We start from the raw sequence: 23,434 nt of genomic DNA, 5'->3' as shown, positions 1-23,434 counted from the left end.
GACTGGTGCGAATTCGGTAACTAGCAATCCTACTTTTAAATGCTGTATTAATTTCCTCGATGTTTGCGTTACTACCACTTCTACACGCATTATTTTTATGCGCATTACTCCGTAAGTGTCCCTGAAAATGCGAAGATGGTACATCGGTGTTACAGTGCTCGCAGTGAATAGTTTGAAGTTCATTTTTCCTAGGTTTTTACTACTAGTACTTTCTACAGCTACATCGGTAGCTGCACGCTTTTTCCCTACTACTACCTGAGGGCAAGTAGATATTTGATGTACCTCTACTAAGTGAGCCTGGTATTGCTCTACATTAGCGAAATACACCCCACAAACTTCACATAAAGCGGATGTTATGCTAGGGTGTTTTACTTTTTTATGTCGCGTAAGGGCATCTACCCTCGTAAACGATGCCTCACACTGCTCGCAGGTGAACGTATCAGACGCCACACGATGTTTCGATTTTACATGACGCGTGAGGGTATCTCGTCTTGTAAAAGTTACATCGCACTGCGAGCAGGGGAACATCTGAAAAGAGAACAACCAATAGAGATTAGGTGAAAGTTACGATGTTCGGAAGAAACCAAGTTTCAACGTATAGAGTTCGGACATAGCTGTGAGTTTGAAATTATAAGATTAACCTCGTCTATAGCATGAGGATTGAAGAGAACAACTATTTATCAATAGACTAAAGTTACGATGTTCGGAAGAAACCAAGTTTCAATGTATAGAGGTCGGACATTGCTGTGAGTTTGAAATTATAAGATTAACCTCGTCTATGACATGCAGATTAAAGAAAATAACTATTTATAGACTAAAGTTACGATGTTTTAGAAGAAACCAAGTTTCAGCCTGTTGAGGTCAGACACAGCTATGTGTGTGTTTGAAATTATAAAATTAAGCTCGTCTATAGCATGAGGATTGAAGAGAACGACTATTTATCAATAGACTCAAGTTACGATGTTTTAGAAGAAACCAAGTTTCAACGTATAGAGGTCGGACATTGCTGTGAGTTGAAAATTATAAGATTAACCTTGTCTATAGCATGAGGATTGAAGAGAACAACTATTTATGATTAGCTTAAAGTTAAGATGTTCGGAAGAAACCAAGTTTCAACGTATAGAGGTCGGACATAGCTGTGAGTTTGAAATTATAAGATTAACCTCGTCTATAGCATGAGGATTGAAGAGAACAACTATTTATCAATAGACTAAAGTTACGATGTTCGGAAGAAACCAAGTTTCAACGTATAGAGGTCGGACATTGCTGTGAGTTTGAAATTATAAGGTTAACCTCGTCTATGACATGCAGATTAAAGAAAATAACTATTTATAGACTAAAGTTACTATGTTTTAGAAGAAACCAAGTTTCAGCCTGTTGAGGTCAGACATAGCTATGTGTGTTTGAAATTATAAAATTAAGCTCGTCTATAGCATGAGGATTGAAGAGAACGACTATTTATCAATAGACTCAAGTTATGATGTTTTAGAAGAAACCAAGTTTCAACGTATAGATGTCGGACATTGCTGTCAGTTTGAAATTATAAGATTAACCTCGTCTATAGCATGAGGATTGAAGAGAACAACTATTTATGATTAGCTTAAAGTTAAGATGTTCGGAAGAAACCAAGTTTCAACGTATAGAGGTCGGACATTGCTGTGAGTTTGAAATTATAAGATTAACCTCGTCTATAGCATGAGGATTGAAGAGAACAAATATTTATCAATAGACTAAAGTTACGATGTTTTTGAAGAAACCAAGTTTTAGCCTGTTGAGGTCAGACATAGCTATGTGTGTGTTTGAAATTATAAAATTAACCTCGTCTATAGCATGAGGATTGAAGAGAACGACTATTTATCAATAGACTAAAGTTACGATGTTTTAGAAGAAACCAAGTTTTAGCCTGTTGAGGACAGACATAGATATGTGCGTGTTTGAAATTATAAATTTAACCTCGTCTATAGCATGAGGATTGAAGAGAACAACTATTTATGATTAGCTTAAAGTTACGATGTTCGGAAGAAACCAAGTTTCAACGAATAGAGGTCAGACATACCTTAAAATCTTCGCGCTCTAAACTGTTACTCGGATGAATAAAATGCGTGCGTTCAAGCCTGAAACTCGAATGATAATATTCTGGTCGTACCTAAAAGAAAAGAACAAACATATATGAATGTAGTGTAGGGTGCATCAGCTAGCCTAGCTATCTTTACAACTCAAAGTTCGAAAACATACCTTAAAAATGCACGTGCTGCAGACTGTTACTCGAATGAATAAAATGCGTACTTTGAAGCCTGTAACTCGAACGGTACCTAAAAAAAGAAAAGAACAAACATATATGAATGTAGATGTCTATTACATAGCGTAGAAGTTGTTTTGCAAACAGTAACTAACAGTTCTAGCTTACCTTAAGTAAAGGCTGAAGAATAATATTCACAGCAGACAGTACTTAGACGGGAGATGTGTACGTAATAAACGCATACAGAGAAATGTGAGCGCTTCCCGCAGACTGTAGCGAGTCAATATGCTGCTTGTTACCAAGCGGATGTGAAAATCGCTGACAACTGCAGTACAGTCGGAACTAAATGTTTATGCAACAAGAGCTCTCCTGAAGGTCTTACACTGAGTCCCGCAGGCTGACATATTTAAGCCGGGATCGAACCTGCTGTTGTTGCCGAGGTGTCAGAATTTAAGAGTTCTGCCGCGGATCGAGCCTTGGAAAGTTAGCACGCGATCCTCGAATTCTGGACTTAAACGGGAGGGTACTAAGCTACATCCGCGGTATTCCTTACCTGTAGGCACTTAAAGGTATTGAGCTAAAACTACATTTAGCTAGATCATGTAATTACACGTTATGACGATCGCGCAGGCCCCTCGCCTAGCATTTGCTATTTTTTACGGCTTCCAGCAGTAGGAGTTCGAACCCGCTATCTTCCGAAGCAGCGAGAATGATTGCGAGTACTGGAGTGTTTGAGGGTGATTCATTTGTTGGATGGAGGCGTTAAGCTGTGTGCAGGCTTCTTCGGTAGGAGTAGGCTATGTGCCGGTACCGGGACATCTAGTTATAAAACCCGCTACAACAAATTTATCGCGTATACTGCGATTTAAAATCCTAGTCAGGAAGGGTAACCGGTCGTAAAACTATGGTGTATGATCTAAGAGGCGGGGTGTCCAAAAAAGCTAGCATTAAGTAAGGGCTGATGATGGGGACGTTAAACCTTATGCAGACTCCTTCGAAAATGATTGTGAGTACAAGAGTGTTGAGGGTGATTCATTTGTCGGATGGAGGTGTTAAGCTATGTGCAGGCTTCTTCGGTAGGAGTAGGCTATGTGCCGGTACCGGGTTTTACCTCTCCCTACTATTGTATATTACATTCTTAGGTAGTTTCGAGGGCATGCAAAAAGCCAGCATTAAGTAAGGGCTGTTGATGGGGGCGTTAAACCTTGTGCAGACTCCTTCGAAAATGATTATGAGTATAAGATGTTGAGGGTGATTTATCTGTCGGATGGAGGCGTTAAGCCTTGTGCAGGCTTCTTCGGTAGGAGTAGTCTATGTGCCGGCACCGGGTTTTACCCTCTCCCTACGGTAGTATATTACATTCTTAGGTAGTTTCGAGGGCGTGCAAAAAGCCAGCGTTAAGTAAGGGCTGTTGATGGAGGGGTGTTAAACCTTGTACAGGCTCCTTCAACAGGAGTAGCCTACATGCCGGCGTCGTGCAGGCTCTTTCGAAATTAGTGGGCTATATGCTGGCACTGTGTTTTAACCTCTCCGTACAATCATGATATTTTATGTTAGGAACTTACACGAGCTACGTGAGTTACAAGTGGCTTATCAGCACACAGTGTCTTCGTTCAAGGTTACTACAGCCGGAATATGAGTGTACAATTTCAGCAGACACATACATTTCGCACCTCGCTCTGAATGACTGTGCCGATACAACTTCAAAGATAGTGTTCTATGCACTAGAACAAAAAATATAACCCATAACCCGTTCCTAAAGCTTAAAACTCTAAATGTTTGAAGCTCCTGTTTTTACAGCTAGATGTGGTTCCTAACGTAGCAGGGCCGGGATTAAAAATATGTTTTAAAGCCGAGTGCCTCCTCCTGACGCAGGAGTTTCAATCGCAAGAATTTGTTTTACGACCGGTTGCCCTTCCTGACGTGAGATTTTAAATCACAAGAATCCGTTTTACAACAGGACCCCCTTCTAGGATTTTAAAAAGCAGTATCTAGCCTCTTACATCATACACTATTGTTTTACGGTACGACCGGTTGCCCTTCCTGACGCGAGATTTTAAATCACAAGAATCTGTCTTACAACTGGATGCTCTCCTAGGATTTTAAATAGCAGTATCTAGCCTCTTACATCATACAGTATTGTTTTCGACCGGTTGCCCTTCCTGACGTCAAAGAACTGGGATGAAGAAACTGTTTTACAACTAGATGCTCTTTTTAACACGAGAATCGGGGTTTTACAGCTAGATGCTCTTCTTAGTGCAGGAACTAAGATTTTAAATCGGTGTATCACGAACTATTGTTTTACTGTCGGATGCCCTTCCTGACGCAAAACTAAGATTTTAAATCGCAAGAATTTGTTTTAAGACTAGTTGCCCTTCCTGACGCAAAACTGGCAGTATCTAGCCTCTTACATCATACACAATTGTTTTCGACCGGTTGCCCTTCCTGACGTTAAAGAACTGGGATTAAGAACCTGTTTTACAACTTGATGCTCTTTTTAACACGAGAATCGGTGTTTTACAGCTAGATGCACTTCTTAGATTTTAAATCGCTGAATCATGAACTATTGTTTTACAGCCGGATGCCCTTCCTGACGCAAAACTAAGATTTTAAATCGCAAGAATTTGTTTTAAGCCTAGTTGCCCTTCCTGACGCAAAACTGGCAGTATCTAGCCTCTTACATCATACACTATTGTTTTCGACCGGTTGCCCTCCCTGACGTCAAAGAACTCGGATTAAGAATCTGTTTTACAACTAGATGCTCTTTTTAACACGAGAATCGGGGATTTACAGCTAGATGCTCTTCTTAGATTTTAAATCGCTGTATCACGAACTATTGTTTTACAGCCGGATGCTCTTCCTGACGCAAAACAAAGATTTTAAATCAGAAGAATTTGTTTTAAGACTAGTTGCCCTTCCTGACGCAAAACTGGCAGTATCTAGCCTCTTACATCATACACTATTGTTTTCGACTGGTTGCTCTTCCTGACGTCAAAGAACTGGGATTAAGAATCTGTTTTACAACTAGATGCTCTTTTAACACGAGAATCGGGGATTTACAGCTAGATGCACTTCTTAGATTTTAAATCGCTGTATCACGAATTATTGTTTTACAGCCGGATGCCCTTCCTGACGCAAAACTAAGATTTTAAATCAGGAGAATTTGTTTTAAGACTAGTTGCCCTTCCTGACGCAAAACTGGCAGTATCTAGCATCTTACATCATACACTATTGTTTTCGACTGGTTGCTCTTCCTGACGTCAAAGAACTGGGATTAAGAATCTGTTTTACAACTAGATGCTCTTTTTAACACGAGAATCGGGGTTTTACAGCTGGATGCTCTTCTTAGATTTTAAAAAGCAGTATATAGCCTCTTACATCATACACTATTGTTTCACGGTATGGCCGGTTGCCCTTATTGACGCTGAAAGACCGGGATTTAGCCAGTTACCCTTCCTGATACAACAAGACTAGGATTTATTTTTTTAGACTGCACTTAGCTAGAAATAGCCACACGAAATTATTATATAGAAAGAGAATTGCTGGGCGGATGACAGCTGACGCGAGAGTGCGGCACGGTGCTCTATAGTTTAAAGATGGCGGATGACAGCTGACGCAAGAGGGCAGCACGGTGTTCTGTAGTTTAAAGATGGTGGATGACAGCGCATAGGTTTGTTTCCAAACAAGAGAATGTAGAATTTGCCGCCGCTACATTTCAAAGATATCTAGCTAAAGAGGGCAGCACTGTGCTCTCTTGATTAAAGATAGCGGATGATAGCTAACAGAACTTGTCAAATTGCCCGCTACTACGTGCTTAAGGTAGTAGCCATAAAGAGGGCAGCATGGTGTTCTGTAGATTAAAGATGGCGGATGACAGCTGATGAAATTGCCCGCATGATAGCAGCACGGTGCTCTGTTGATTAAAGATGGCGGATGACAGCTGTCAAAAAAGCACATGGCTTTGTTTCCAAACAAGAGCACGTGGAATTTACCACCACCACATTTCAAAGGTATCTAGCTCAAGAGGGCAGCACTGTGCTCTCTTGATTAAAGATGGCGGATGATAGCTAACAGAACTTTTCAAATTGCCCGTTACTACGTGCTTAAGGTAGTAGCCATAAAGAGGGCAGCACGGTGTCTGTAGATTAAAGATGGCGGATGACAGCTGATGAAATTGCCCGCATGATAGCAGCACGGTGCTCTGTTGATTAAAGATGGCGGATGACAGCTGTCAAAAAGCACATGGCTTTGTTTCCAAACAAGAGCACGTGGAATTTACCACCACCACATTTCAAAGGTGAGTAGGTAAAGAGGGGCAGCACGGTGATTAAAGATGGCGGTTGACAGCTGTCAAAAAAGCGCGTGAGTTTGTTTCCAAACAAGAGCATGTAGAATTTGCCGCCACCACATAGAGGGCAACACGGTGCTCAAAGATGACTGCTGTCACGTGGAATTGTCTACCACCACAGGTATCTAGCTAAAGAGGGCAGCACGGTGTTCAAAGATGGCTGCTGTCAAAAAGCATTTTTCAAATTATCCGCCACCACATTTCAAAGGTAAGTAGCTAAAGAGGGCAGCACTGTGCTCTATAGATTAAAGATGGCGGATGACAGCTGCACGTGGAAGGTAAGTAGCTAAAGAGGGCAGCACTGTGCTCTATAGATTAAAGATGGCGGATGTCAGCTGCACGTGGATTTTTTATCTCACGCTAGTGAGGTTAAGTTGGTAGCACTAAGGTTTAGGCCCGCCAAGATGGCAGCACTGCCGATGACAGGTGACGAATTTTACATCTACTACGATAAAGGGGGCAGCACAGTGCTCTGTAGTTTAAAGATGGCGGATGACAGCTGTCAAAAAAGCACATAGTTGTCAAAAAGCACGTGGCTTTGTTTACCACGCGCTAGTTAGGTTACGTTGGTACTACTGAGGTTTAAGCCCGTCAAGTTGGCAGTACTGTGGTTAGCGATGCGTTGTTGTCTGTCAAAAAGCACGTGGCTGTCAAAAAACACGTGGCTTTGTTTATCTCTCGCTAGTTAGGTTAAGTTGGCACTACTGAGGTTCAGGCCCGTCAAGATGGCAGTACTGTGGTTAGCGATGCGTAGTTGTCTGTCAAAAAGCACGTGGCTGTCAAAAAACACGTGGCTTTGTTTATCTCGCGCTAGTTAGGTTAAGTTGGCACTACTGAGGTTTAGGCCCGTCAAGATGACAGTACTGAGGTTAGCGATGCGTTGTTGTCGATGACAGCAGTCAAAAAGCACGTGGCTTTGTTTACAAATTCAAATTTCCCGCGGGTGGTGGAGGAGGCCTCTGGGAGGCCTCTGGCTGTGGTGGTGGTGGAGGAGGCATCTGGGAGGCCTCTGGCTGTGGTGGTGGTGGAGATGGCCTCTGGGAGCCCGGTGGCGGTGGCGGCGGCCGAACTCTCCTATTATACTACTACCGCCGTAAAGATGGCAGCAGTGAGGTTAGCGACGCTCTATTGTCCTTCAAAGTGAGGTTAGGGTTCGTCAAGAAGACAGCTGTCAAAAAAGCACGTGGCTATGTTTACCAAACAAGAGCACGTGTTCGTGACGTCACGGTCACGTAATCAATCCTTAGCTCTACGTCGTTAAGAGCAGCATTAGGATTAGCTATGTTTAAAAATCTTAGGAACAGAGCAGCAGTATGAATAGCCATGTTTTAAAGCGTGTAGACATCACCTATCGATTTTACATGCATCAAATATCGCACTAATCTTCTTCCGTTAGATCGTGCTGCTATCTTAGCATAACCTATACGTATGAACTTAAAGTATAAAGAATAGCCATGTTTCAAAGCGTGTACATATTACCTATCGATTTTGCATGTATCAACTCTCGTACTAAACTTCTTCCGCTAGATTGTGCTGCTATCTTAGCATAACCTATACGCATGACCTTAAGGTACAAAGAATAGCTATGTTTCAAAGCGTGTACACATCACCTATCGATTTTGCATGCATCGACTATCATACTAAACTTCATCCGCTATATTGTGCTGCTATCTTAGCATAACTTATACACATGAACTTAAAGTACAAAGAATAGCCATGTTTCAAAGCGTGTACACATTACTTATTGATTTTGCATTCATCGAATCTCGTACTGTACTTCTTCCGCTAGATTGTGCTGGTATCTTAGCATAACTTATACACATGAACTTAAAAGTACAAAGAATAGCCATGTTTCAAAGCGTGTCCACATTACCTATTGATTTTACATGAATCGACTATCATACTAAACTTCTTCCCTTAGATTGTGCTGTTATCTTAGCATAACCTATAAGCATGAACTTAAACTACAAAGAATAGCTGAGTTCACAGCGTGTACACATCACCTATCGATTTTGCACACATTAACTATCACACTAAACTTCTTCTACTAGATTGTGCTGCTATCTTAGCATAACCTATACGCACGAACTTAAAGTACAAAGAATAGCCATGTTTCATAGCGTGTACACATTACCTATCGATTTGCATGCATCAGCTATCGTACTAAACTTCTTCCGCTAGATTATACTGCTATCTTAGCATAACCTATACGCACAAACTTAAAGTACAAAGAATAGCCATGTTTCACAGCGTGTACACATCATCTATCGATTTTGCATGCATCAGCTATCGTACTAAAATTCTTCCTCTAGATTGTGCTGCTACCTTAGCATAACCTATACGCACGAACTTAAAGTACAAAGAATAGCCATGTTTCAAAGCGTGTACATATTACTTATCGATTTTGCAAGCATCGACTCTCGTACTAAACTTCTTCCTCTAGATTGTGCTGCTATCTTAGCATAACCTATGTGCATGAACTTAAAGTACAAAGAATAACCATGTTTCAAAGCGTGTACACATCACCCTGAACTTCTTCCGCTAGATTGTACTCCTATCTTAGCATAGCCTATACGCACGAACTTAAAGCACAAAAAATAACGATGTTTAACAGCGTGTACACATCACCTATTGATTTTGCATGCATCGACTATTTTTTACCACCAGAGTGTACAACGATCGCATATGTGTATTGCTAACGTATGTGTATAAAGTTAAAGCACAAAGAATAGCCAAGTTCAAAGCGTGTACACATCACCTATCGATTTTGCATGCATCGACTATCGTACTAAACTTCTACCGCTAGAGTGTACAACGTTCGCAATTGTGTGCTGCTACCTATGTGCGTGAACTTAAAACACAAAGAATAGCGTGTACACAACACCTGTCAATTTTGCACGCATTAACTCTTGTACTAAACTTCATCTACTGGAGCGTGCGATCATTGCTTGTGCATGCTGCAATCTTAACATAACCTATGTGCACGAACTTAAAGCACAAAGAATAGCCAAGTTCAAAGCATGTACACATCACCTATCGATTTTGCATGCATCGTCTTTCTTACTAAAGTTTTTCCAATAGAGCGTGCAACAACCTTATAAGTATGCTGCTAACTTAACTTAGTATAACTCATACGCATGAACTTAAAGCATAAAGAATAGCGATGTATAAAAATCTTGTGAACATAGCAGCAGCAGTAAGAATAGCAATGCATTGCCTATCGATTGTACATGCATCAACTAGAGTACAAAACTTCTCCCGCTAGAGTTTGCTGCTATCTTAGCATAACCTATGTGCACGGATTTAAAGCACGAAGAATAGTTAAGTTTCAAAGTGTGTACACAACACCTATTGATTTTGCATGCATCAACTATCGTACTAAACACATCCTGCTAGGATGTACAAGGTTCACATGTGTTTGCGCTGCTATTTTAGCATGACCTATGCGAATGAACTTAAAGCACAAAGAATAGCGATGTTTGAAAATCTGGCGAACATAGTAGCAGTAAGAATAGCAAGGTTTACAAGCGTGTACATATCACCTTTTGATAATGCATACATCTTCTACACGAGCGTGCGACCATCGCTTGTACATGTGCTGCTATATTAACATAACCTATGTGCACGAACTTAAAGCATAAAGAATAACTATGTGAAAAAAATCTTGTGAACATAGCAGAGTGTTAACTACGTAGGTGTAGACATTGAACTTTGCATGCTGAAGCAGCATACTACGTGACCGTGACGTCACGACCACGTGCTCTTGTTTGGTAAACATAGCCACGTGCTTTTTTGACAGCTGTCTTCTTGACGAACCCTAACCTCACTTTGAAGGACAATAGAGCGTCGCTAACCTCACTGCTGCCATCTTTACGGCGGTAAACCTCAAGGCTGCCACCTTATGCATGTTATAGCGCGGAATTGAAAATCCAACAGCAGAACGTCGCTAACCTCACTCTTGCCATCTTGATGGGCTTAAACCTTACTGTTGCTACCTTGGTTATACGCTTTTGTGTTAGTTTACTGTTAATCGCTAAGCTGTTCGCATCATCGAAGTAGAGAGTAACAAATGTCGAGTAGATTTAAAGAAGAATCTGTTAGCAGATGATAAAAGTCCGTCATGGAAAAACCTATGTCTAGGTATATTTGCGAAGAGTGTGGAAAAGCATTTTCCCGAAGCTATCACAGGAGACGTCATGAGATATCATGTAGGACAATTTTTCAATGCAAACATTGTAGAAGAGAGTTCAAGAACGCATACAACGCTCAACGTCATGAAGCCGCGTGTAATGTAGCTTCATCGGGAACAAAATACAAAGAGCTCAACCATATTCCAGCGAACACTGATTTATGTTTGAAAAGTACACCTCTGCGAGAGATTTTTAATTCTCCCTTGTTGTCTAGGCCTGCTGCAAGTTCTGTTACTAAGCACAAACTTCAAGATAAAGAGAGGCAAGTTCATGATTATGATAATAAGGATAATGATGTTGATAAAACAGTAGTAAAGGGAAAGTAGAAGAAGAAGAAAATCTTAATGTTTCATTGCTATTACAGCTTGATGATTTTACTTCATTTCCTAAGCCTACTACACGTTCTGTCGCAGTGCAAACATCTCAAGAAGAGATGCAAGGTAAAGAAGAAGGAAATTTTAACGCTTCATCACTCTCGAAACAAGTTAAGTTTGTACCTAGAAACGCTACTGCTGAAGCACGTATTACATCAAAACAAGTCCCTGCACATCAACTGTCTGCATATAGACTCAAAGTTCACAACAAGCCTCTGTTACCCTATGTAGATAAGCTACTGTAAAGAACCCAACGTACTCGTAAAACGTTTACAACTGCTAAGAGCCTATCATGATGCTGGTTACACACAGTACAAAGAAGATATTTTTGAAATAGAGTATGAATTACGTCGTGTAGGTATTATTCAGTAAGCGCTTACCCTCACCTAAGTCATCCATCTGTAGTATATAGTCGATCGAATAGCTATATTCGTATAGATTATTTCCCTACATTCTCCCTTCCTTAGGGTGTTAACTCCGCCTCTAGTTGTAGAGCCGGTCTCAAGCCCGGATAAAGAGAGGAGAGGCACCCTAGCCCTCTAGCCCATTAGCCCTTTAGCCCATTAGCCCTTTAGCCCTTTAGCCCATTAGCCCTTTAGCCTATTAGCCCTACAAGGAATCTGCGGTAATCTAATCTTCTTAGAACAAAGGTATCCCCTGACATGTTCTAAACACATGTCGTATCGAGTACAGTGTTCGGTTCTACTTATTTAGTGTTCTAAACACCTCAATCAATGTTCCGATCACATGATAAAGTTAACGGCATAGAGTGCAGTGTTCGATTCTAGTCTTGTTATGTTTCTTTAGTGATTTGCAAGTCTAAACATGCATAATGACGTCGTCACTGCAGCACGTGCTTACTCTAGCTATCCCGATGCAGGTTTAAACTTGTTCGATAGAGCTATGCCTTGACATAAGAGGAGGCCTTAACAGCTTATGTATAGCCGCTATTGTTTAAAGATAGCTGGTGTTAAGAAAAGGCACGTAGAATTTTTCAAATTACCCGCCACCACATTTCAAAGGTATGAGGTTTAGTGCTGTAAAGATACCTGCACGATGCAAACCTATCTTTCTTCATCAGAGCAGCCACCATCTTGTGTGAGCACCTCTAGACCGTATCATAAGGAGCTGTGTATAGTCACCGTCTTGTCGCTGCTACCTTGCGCAAGCACCCCTAGGGCGTCTCATAAGAGCAGCAGCCATCTTGTGCAAGCGCTCTTAAGCTGCCTCATAAGAAGCTATGTATAGCCCCCATCTTGTAGAATTAGATAGCTGCCAATGCCAAAGGGCCTAAGTAGGGATCGAACCGTCGATCTCATCATTAGACTATGTTTTTTTCTTGTTCCTGATACTGCAAACCTAGGTATCAGGTTTTGCTCTACGATGCACCGTTTTCGAGATATTTAACATTTTGCATTTAAGCCCCAAATTTAATTAATCGAACCTGCACGGCACGTTATACTCTCTACCATAGCTAAACCTGATCATGTTACGAGGACTTGCTTCAATACAAGCTAAAACAGAGCGAAAGCCAAAGGGCCTAAGTAGGAACCGAACCGTTGATCTCATCATTAGACTATGTTTTCCTTGTTCCTCGTACTGCGAACCGAGGTAGTGGGCAGAAAATTTTTGTCCGTTTTGCTCTACGATGCACCGCTTTCGAGATATTTAACATTTTGCATTTAAGCCCCAAATTTAATGAATCGAACTAGCACGACACGTTAGCCTCTAAGCTAGCTTTCTTCATAAGAGCAGCAGCCATCTTACGCAAGCACCCTTAAGGCGTCTCATAAGGAGACGTGTATAGCCGCCATCTTGTGTCCGCCATCTTGCGCAAGCATTCTTAGGGCGTCTCTAGCCATCTTTTGCAAGGACCCTTAAGCCGCCACATAAGAGCAACCGCCATCTTGCGCAAGCAACCCTAGGGCATCTCATAAGGAGCCATGTATAACCGCCATCTTGCGCAAGCATCCCAAGGGAGTCTCATAAGAACCTATGTATAGCGGCCATCTTGCATAAGCACCTTTAAGGAGTCATGTATAGCCACCATCTTGTGCAATTTGCGTCGAGAGATGGCTGCTGTAGAATTTTTCTTTTTTAAATTATCCGCCACCATATTTCAACTAAAGAGTGTAGCACTGAGGTTTGCGATGTAAGATGGCGGATGACAGCTGACAAAAAAGCGCGTGAGTTTGTTTACTAAACAGGAGCACGTGGAAATTTTCAATTTGCCGCCACCACATTTCAAAGGTATCTAGCTAAAGATGGCAGCACGGTGCACTCTTGATTAAAGATGGCGGATGACAGCTAACAGAACTTTTCAAATTGCCCGCTACTACATGTCATAAAGAGGGCAGCACGGTGTTCTGTGGATTAAAGATGGCGGATGACAGCTGACGAAATTGTCCGCATGATAGCAGCACAGTGCTCTGTTGATTAAAGATGGTGGATGACAGCTGTCAAAAAAGCACGTGGCTTTGTTTCCAAACAAGAGCACATAGAATTTTTCAAATTGCCGCCACCACATTTCAAAGGTATCTAGCTAAAGAGTGCAGCACTGTGCTCTGTTGATTAAAGATGGCGGATGACGGCTGTCAAAAAAGCGCGTGAGTTTGTTTCCAAACAAGAGCATGTAGAATTTGCCGCCACCACATAGAGGGCAGCACGGTGCTCAAAGATGGCTGCTGTCATGTGGAATTGCCTGCCACCACATTTCAAAGGTATCTAGCTAAAGGGGGCAGCACGGTGCTCTCTAGATTAAAGATGGCTGCTGTCAAAAAGCATTTTGCAAATTATCCGCCACCACATTTCAAAGGTAAGTAGCTAAGGAGAGCACCACTGTGCTCTATAGATTAAAGATGGCGGATGACAGCTGTCAAAAAAGCACGTGGATTTGTTTACCGATTCTAATCTCGCGCTAATGAAGTTAAGTTGGTAGCACTAAGGTTTAGGCCCGCCAAGATGGCAGCACTGCCGATGACAAGTGACGAATTTACATCTACTACGATAAAGAGGGCAGCACAGTGCTCTGTGGTTTAAAGATGGCGGATGACAACTGTCAAAAAAGCACGTGGCTGTCAAAAAGCACGTGGCTTTGTTTACCACGCGCTAGTTAGGTTAAGTTGGTAGCACTAAGGTTTAGGCCCGCCAAGATGGCAGCACTGCCGATGACAGGTGACGAATTGACATCTACTACGATAAAGAGGGCAGCACAGTGCTCTGTGGTTTAAAGATGGCGGATGACAGCTGTCAAAAAAGCACGTGGCTATCAAAAAGCACGTGGCTTTTTTTACCACGCCCTAGTTAGGTTAAGTTGGTGCTACTGAGTTTTAGGCCCGTCAAGATGGCAGTACTGAGGTTAGCGATGCGTTGTTGTCTGTCAAAAAGCACGTGGCTGTCAAAAAACACGTGGCTTTGTTTACCTCGCGCTAGTTAGGTTAAGTTGGCACTACTGAGGTTTAGGCCAGTCAAGATGGCAGTACTGAGGTTAGCGATGCGTTGTTGTCGATGACAGCTGTCAAAAAGCACGTGGCTTTGTTTACAAATTCAAATTTCCCGCGGGTGGTGGAGGAGGCCTCTGGGAGGCCTCTGGCTGTGGTGGTGGTGGAGGAGGCATCTGGGAGGCCTCTGGCTGTGGTGGTGGTGGAGGTGGCCTCTGGGAGCCCGGTGGCGGTGGCGGCGGCCGAACTCTCCCATTATACTACTACTATTCACCTCAGTGACACCGAAAACTATGGATTCGACACTATTTTCGATTCTTTTTGTATACCTGTCTTAGAGCCCCTCCCCCACTCCGAAGGGCGCTGAACTTGGTTTATAAAATTCTGGAGTGTCACTGTTCATATCAGTGACCACGAAAAGTACGGATTCGACAATACTTTCGATTATTTTTATACCTCACCTCTCTCCACCTCCAACCCTGAGGGTGCCAGGGGAGTCTTACCCCCACGCATTTTGTCAAAAGAAATCCAGAGTGTCACTATTCATCTCAGCGACCAAAAATGTATGGATTTATCTATTTTCGAATATTTTATATGTCTCCCCCTCGCCCCCCCGCCCAAATGGGTACATGGGGTGTCTTACCCCCACGAGGATTGTCAGAAGAAATCCGGAGTGTCACTACTCATCTCAGCGACCCCAAAAAGTATGGATTCGACATTATTTTCGACCATTTCGATATATCACTCCCCTCTCGCCCCCATCCCAAAGGGGGCTGAACTTGGACTTTAAAACAATGAGTACATGGGGTGTCTTACCCCCACGCCGTTTGTCAAAAGAAATCCGGCGTGTCACTATTCATCTCAGCGACCCCGAAAAGGATGCATTCTACACTATTTTTGGTCATTTTGACATATCACTCTCCCTTCGCCCCCACCCCAAAAGGTGGACTTTAAAAATTCCGGAGAGTCACTATTAATCTTAGCGACTCCAAAAAGTATGGATTCGACAATATTTTCGATAATTTTCTTATATCACTCCCCCCTCACCCCCCCCCCAAAGAGGACTGAACTTGGACTTTAAAAAATTCCAGAGTGTCACCCTTCATCTCAGCGACCACGAAAAGTATGGATTCGACACGTTTTCGAATATTTTATATGTCACACCCTCGCCCCACCCCCACGCCTCAGTGTGTGTGCATGGGGTGTTTTACCCATCACGCGGTTTGTCATGAGAAATCCGGAGTGTCACTATTCCTCTCAGCGACCCCGAAAAGGATGGATTCGACACCATTTTCGGTTATTTTGATATATCACTTCCCCGTCGCCCCCACCCCAGAGGGGGCTGAACATGGACTTTACAAAATTCTAGAGTGTCACTATTCATCTCAGGGACCATGAAAAGTATGGATTCGACAATATTTTCGAATATTTTATAGGTCATCCCCACGCCCCTCCCGGCTCAAGGGGTACGTGGGGTATCTTACCCATCACGGGGTTTGTCGTGAGAAATCCAGAGTGTCACTATTAATCTTAGCGACTCCAAAAAGTATGGATTCGACAATATTTTCGATAATTTTCTTATATCACTCCCCCCTCACCCCCCCCCCCCAAAGAGGACTGAACTTGGACTTTAAAAAATTCCAGAGTGTCACCCTTCATCTCAGCGACCACGAAAAGTATGGATTCGACACGTTTTCGAATATTTTATATGTCACACCCTCGCCCCACCCCCACGCCTCAGTGTGTGTGCATGGGGTGTTTTACCCATCACGCGGTTTGTCATGAGAAATCCGGAGTGTCACTATTCCTCTCAGCGACCCCGAAAAGGATGGATTCGACACCATTTTCGGTTATTTTGATATATCACTTCCCCGTCGCCCCCACCCCAGAGGGGGCTGAACATGGACTTTACAAAATTCTAGAGTGTCACTATTCATCTCAGGGACCATGAAAAGTATGGATTCGACAATATTTTCGAATATTTTATAGGTCACCCCCACGCCCCTCCCGGCTCAAGGGGTACGTGGGGTGTCTTACCCATCACGGGGTTTGTCGTGAGAAATCCAGAGTGTCACTATTCATCCCAGCGACCCCGAAAAGCATGGATTTGACACCATTTTCGGTAATATTGATATATAACTCCCCCCTCGCCACCCACCCCGAAGAGGGCAGAACTTGGACTTCACAAAATTTCCACAGTGTCACTATTCATCTCAGCGACCACGAAAAGTATGGATTCGACACTATTTTCGAATATTTTTATATGTCACTCCCCTCCCCCCCCCCGTGCCTCAATGGGTACGCTGGGTGTCTTACCCATCACGCGGTTTGTCATGAGAAATCCGGAGTGTCAATATTCATCTCAGTGACCCCAAAAAGAATGGATTCGACACTATTCTCGGTCATTTTGATATATCACTCCCCCCTCGCCCCCACCCCAAAGGGAGCTTAACTTGGACTTTAAAAAATCCGGAATGTCACTATTAACCTTAGCTACCCCGACAAGTATGGATTCGACACTGTTTTCGATGATTTTCATATATCACTCCCCCCTCGCCCCCCACTCCAAAGGGGGCTGAACTTGAAATTTAAAAAAATCCACAATGTCACTATTCATCCCAGCGACCACGAAAAGTATGGATTCGACACTTTTTTCGAATATTTTATATGACACCCCCTCGCCCCCCCCCCCGCCTCAACGGGTATGGATACGGTTTGTCAAAAGTAATCCGGCGTGTCACTATTCATCCCAGCGACCCCGAAAAGGATGGATTCGATACTATTTCCTATTACTTTGCTAGATCACTTCCCCCTCGCCTCAACCCAAAAGGGGGTTGAATTTGGACTTGGAAAAATTCCGTAGTATCACTATTCATCTCAGCGAATCTGAAAACGATGGATTCGACACTATTTTCGTATATTTTTATATGTGACCCCCTCTCCCCCTACGCTCCTATGGGTACTTGGGGTGTCTTACCCCCACGCAGTTTGTCTCTTGATACTAAGTCGTAAGTGTACCAAGTTTGGTGTAAATCGCTCCAGTGTTTTAGGAGGAGATGTAATACATACATACAATGGCATTTATATATAGAGAGTGAGATTTTGTACTTTGATATTACATAAAAATCTGGGACCTAATTATCAGTATACTAAGACGGGGGGGGGGGGGGAGAACCTCCAAAATATTGTACAAATCGCCAATGAGATTACAATGGAAACTGTGGTTGAATGCCAATTGGTTTATCCTTGTTATTTGTGACTAGCAGAAGTACCCGTTCTTGTTATCAGAAACTGGCTTTAGTTACTCATACTATCAGTGTGACTGACTTCATTAGATATTTATATCACCGGTGTATTTATTAAGTACATAGAAATTATTTGTCATGTTTGGAATTATAGTGTATCTTCTTCTTTTCTTCATGGGGCCTCTAAATATTAGTTCCTAATTAGCGTCGACCTCTAAAATCTTTTGCTACCATGTTTTTCCTTCAATCCCACCTAGATATACCTGTTCCCTTCACAAAGCTGCAGGTTTAGTGTAAGTATATTTCCGCTAGATAGTACCACAAATATAAATATTATTGAATGTATTTGTTTGATCCGATATTTCGTAACTATTACAAATGATCAAGGAAATACGCGATGCATAAAAGAAACGACTATAATTATCGAGAACTGTAACTCTCTGGGCTTGTCACTTATGTCGCACATCATATAAAGAATCTGAATATAAATGTTGACAATTGGGTACAATATATAGGTTGTTTTCATGGTTACGATGATCGTAAAAGTGGACAAAAATATCGGCACTAATAACATCAGTGATCCTACTACTCCATGATTTGATAGAAAATAGTTTAAACTATAGCTAACAGACTCCGCTAAATGCTGAAACCTAAGCCAGTACGTAAACACGGAGGCCCGTCGGCAACCGCTGGTCGCTGTATTACGGAGATCTCCGGGGCTATTATTTTTATACTTCACTCCCTTTCCTACCCCGCCCAAAGGAGTGCTATGAGCGTCTTACACAGCAATTTATTTTTTCCAGATAGTAAGTCATATGTGTATAAATTTTGGTTGGCAGCTATGCCCAAACGTACATGCATAACCTAGCTGCTGTAGAATCCTGGAGCTGACGTTGCCATGGTTACGGCCGTTCGTTTCTTTATCCGATTCCTAAAGCAGGGGTAGTGTGGTTCTAATATTTTCATTACGGTTGGTTTTAGGGCCTTAAAACATGGTTTTCGGGCCCGAAGTGTTTACCGAGTTTTGTTCTTAGCGTCAAGGGGCATAAAATGAGCTTTGTCTCGTCCTTGTACGGCAAATTCGATTTCGCCTATATTAGCCTATTATTTTAATATTTTGATATCACCCCCGTCGCCCCCCTCGAATTGTTTTGAAAATAAAATACAGCCCATGTTACTCACTGGCAAACAAATATACAAACAAATATACAAATTGTTCCTCTTTATATATTAGTATAGAAGTATAGATTACGTCTCTACTCATACGGTTGCCGTCAGGAAGGGCATCCAGCCGTAAGACAGGCTCAAATCAACATATGCGACACACTTCGCACACGCAAACCCACAGGTGTGGGTAAAGCGATAGAAGAAGAAGATACCAATTTTAAAAATTCACCCGCTTTTTTTTATTCTTTTCACCCCCTTAAGTGGATTTTCCAAAAAGAGTGTGTTCATTTTTAAAGGAAATTGCAAGTACCAATTTTAACGTCTGTAACTTCTTCATTTTTTGAGATATACAGTATGTATCATCATATAAATAATTCAACTCCTTCCTCACTTCTTTTCACCCCCCCCCCCACGCCATTAAGTGCATTTTCTGAAAACGAATCTTTCTGTTCTTTCATTTTTAAAGGGGATTCCAAATATCAATTTTCATGTCTGTAACATGATATGTTTCTGTGATTTGTTGTAGATATTCATCTCAGGGACCCTGAAATCTATGGATTCGAAACCGTTTTTAATTAGTTCTATATCTCACCCCCCCTTGCTCCCCACCTAAAAGGGAGCTGACTTGGACTTTAAAAAATTCTAGAGTATTTCTTTTCAACTCAGCGACCCCGAAAACTATGAATTCGACACTATTCTCGATTATTATTAAAACTACCCCCTGACCCCCTCCCTTAAGGGCGCTAGGGATGGCTTACCCCCTACAGTGATCGTCTCCCTATAGTAAGTAATACGTGTACCATGTTTGGTTGAAATTGCTCCAGTGGTTTAGGAGGAGAAGTGTCATTTACACACACACACACACACACACAAACAAACACACACACACTTCCATTTCTATATATAGTAAGATTTTTATACTCGTACTTCACCCCCTTTCCATCCCCACCCAAAAGCGTCCAATGAGTGCCTTACACAACAGTATATTTTTTCCAGATATTAAGTCTTATTTGTACCAATTTTCGTTGGCAGCTATGCCCAAATGTACATATATAATCTCACTGCTCTAGAATCCTGGAGCTGACGTTGCCATGGTTATGGCAGTTCATTTCTTTATCCGATTCCTAGAGCAGGGGTAGTGTGGTGCCAATATCTCCGTAACGGTTGGTTTTAGGGCCTTAAAATATGGTTTTCGGGCCCGTAGGGCTTACCGAGTTTTGTTCTTTGCGTCAAGAGGATTAAATTGAGCTTTGTCTCGTCCTTATACGACAATTTCGATATTTTTCCTATATTGGCCTATTATTTTTATATTTCTCCCCCGTTCCCCCCACATAGAATTGTTTTGAAAATAAAATACAGCCCATGTTACTCACTGGCAATGTATCTTTCTATAGGTGAAGACATTTTTAAAATCGTTTCAGTAGTTTTTGAGCCTATTCGTTACAAACAAACAAATTTTTCCTCTTTATAATATTAAGTATAGACATATCTTCCTAACTCAAGGTTATGTCAAAGCTGAGCAGAATTCACAGAACTAAGAAGCAACTGAGTGGCCTTTTGCTTTGGATTGATGTTTTCCCCCACTGGGTTTGAAGATTATCCTGCATGTAAATCACCTAAAATAACACCAGAAAGGAGAACAATAATCGTAAAACATTATGTGAACCATGGAAGAAAGAGGAAGTTAGATGATAAATACATGGTTTAAGGCAATAATGGCGTAACTGCTATGGCAGAAACAGGAAGATGTGAGGAAAATGATGCTCAATGAACCAATTAAACCCATCATAAGAGCAAGTTCAATAAAGTTCAGACAGAAAATAATGCTCACAATAATTATGTAAGTACGTTACTGGAAATTATTTGTAGTCACTCATTCAGATCTCGGTGCGGTAATTACACAAGAGAAGTCAACCATCAGGAAGATGAACACCAACATTCTGTGAGTTGGAGCATGGAATGTTAGAGGTTTGAATGTATAGGATAGCATGACATGGAGAGCTGCATCAAATGAGTCTATGGACTGTTGACCCAAACAGCAACAAGAATAAAATTATGACATGCAAGTATCATTTTAAAAATTAGAAATGGAGTTAGAATCTCAGAAGAGGCAGTTGCACCAATATGACAACCAGTAACATGCATGTTTAAAATCTGTGCTAAAAATTAATTAAAGTAACTGTTCCATCATAAAATGTTCATTTTAGATCAAATTGTGAACTTTAATTTTAAAACTCGTCCAGATGGTGAGAACATTCTTTAAAACAATGTGCAATATGGGAATTGATTTCACCTAAAGGGTACAACTTTGCTAGAAACAATTTGTTTAAATTATCCTCAATGAGCATGTTGAACCACTATATAAGTGATATATACATCATGGGAAGAAAGGTTTAACAGACCTAGTGAAAAACCAGGCTTCAGTTAGAACGGAGGAAGGCTGAAAGACGTCAAAAGAATGTATTATTCAAGAGTCAAGAACCTTTATTTGCCATATACAATGAAATAGGCTTTGTCAACTGATAATAATTTAGTACTTAGTATTAATAACGTTAAATGAAAAAACACCAGTTATTATAACTTAATACCAACAAGAATTTGCATTAAAATGGTATTAAATTATTGGTCTAGATTAAGACAGGGTGCAGGCGATATTTTGATCCAGGAAGCATATAGATATGAACTGGAAGGAATGTATGATGAGTGTTGGCCAGTAAAAATTAAAAGTTATGTAGAGAATTTGGGTATGGGATATATTTGGCGGAAGGGATGGAAGGGGAATAATAGCAGAATGCAAAGGGCCCTGTCAATGAGAATTAAGGATATTCAGATGCAGAATTGTTTGGAAGAAAATAGAGAAAGGCTTTCGCCTAGCCTATTCTATAAGGTCTATCAGATTTCCAACTTAAGTATAATGTTCGGAGATGGAAGATTAAAGGGTGAGATATTTTGGTGGCTGATGGTGTTGCATAGAAAAAGCGGATGGATCAGGAGCAAAGTGCATACTATGTGAGGCTAAGTATGATGATCTACATTTACTTTGTGATTGTATAGGGACAGAGAAACTAAGGGCAAAGTTTCCAAATGCAAAGCAGCAAAAAATGTGTAGGCAAAAAGATTAGCAAGTAATTACTGTATGGATAGCGAACCAGTGGAGAAACGACAGCGGCCTGAATAAGTTCTTATGCGCAGTAAAAAAACAATGTCTAAAGAAAGTGCGAGGTAGTATATGATGTAATAACCTGGAAAGTAAGTAGTGGAATAGCCAGCATTAGTAGGACAGTAGGTGATTGACACTCAGCACTTTAAATGTTATGACAACGTCTGCGTGTAATGGTAACTCTACTAGACATGCTGACAGAGGAGGATGCAGAAGTAGGTCTTACATGGTTGTGCCATCTTGCTCTTTTACTATCTTTGTTCTAACTTTAACATTTATACTGGTTTGTTACGTAGCCTCAGCAGATTACGAGTATTATAATTGTATTATTATTCGTAGTAAGTTAGCATCATGGTACTTAATTGTATATATTTGGCCATGTGCTGTTTTCTCACAATTTACGCATAGTAGGAGATGGCAAGGAGTGATGAGCAAGGGAGAGCAGAACTTACGCGTAAGAGGATGGGTAGGACGGTCCTACCCCGAATATGTAAAAGAATGGAGATATGAGACAGGCGGCGTACGGGAGGAGAGCGGTTTCAGCCTCACGTGGCCGGCCGCAGTGGAATGGTGAGAAAGATGCACTGTCATCTGGTAGGGTTGTTGGAGTCTTCTTATGGGCCCCAAGGATAGGGTTAGTCGTGTCATCACTGGGAGGGCGGCCTTCTTCTCACCAGGAGTGATGACACGGCCGGTAGTAGTAGGTTGTTAGCTTATCCTTATTTGATTGTTATAGGGGTAGCGCTCACATGTGGCCCGGTTTTCCGCCCATGTGAATGACCTCATAGTAGACAAGGGTGGCTTCTCACATGTGGTCTGGTTTCCACCTGTGTGAGTGATTACAAAATTAAGTTAGGATTTTAGATTTAAGGTAGTTATAGAGGTTACATGTGGCCCAGGTTTTCTGCCCATGTGAGTGACCACATAACAGACTTAGTTTATTTGTTTATTTTTTGTTTTTTGTAATGGGAACATGAATTTGGGCAAAAAGCCTGGATTGTTCATCTTTTAGCCAGAAAGCAGGAACTCTGCCTTTTGCACATGCGTGCCCAACTTTTCCCATGTGCTGTAGAAACGACCACCAAGGTATCATTTCACAGCGAGTCATCGTTCGACCACAGAGAGGCGGCACTGGTCACGCTTGCATTTCGACCGAAATAAGAACGTGGCTCAGAGGTAGTATTAAGAGGGGTTCGTTCAAAGCAAAAGGGAAAACATAATACTGTAGAGAAAGCCATCAACTGTTCCTGTCAGGACTTTTAATACTCCAA

The sequence above is a fragment of the Anabrus simplex genome, chromosome 1 (assembly GCF_040414725.1).
Source record: "Anabrus simplex isolate iqAnaSimp1 chromosome 1, ASM4041472v1, whole genome shotgun sequence".
NCBI classification, from domain to species: Eukaryota; Metazoa; Arthropoda; class Insecta; order Orthoptera; family Tettigoniidae; genus Anabrus; species Anabrus simplex.
Note: the sequence above shows the minus strand (reverse complement) of the source record.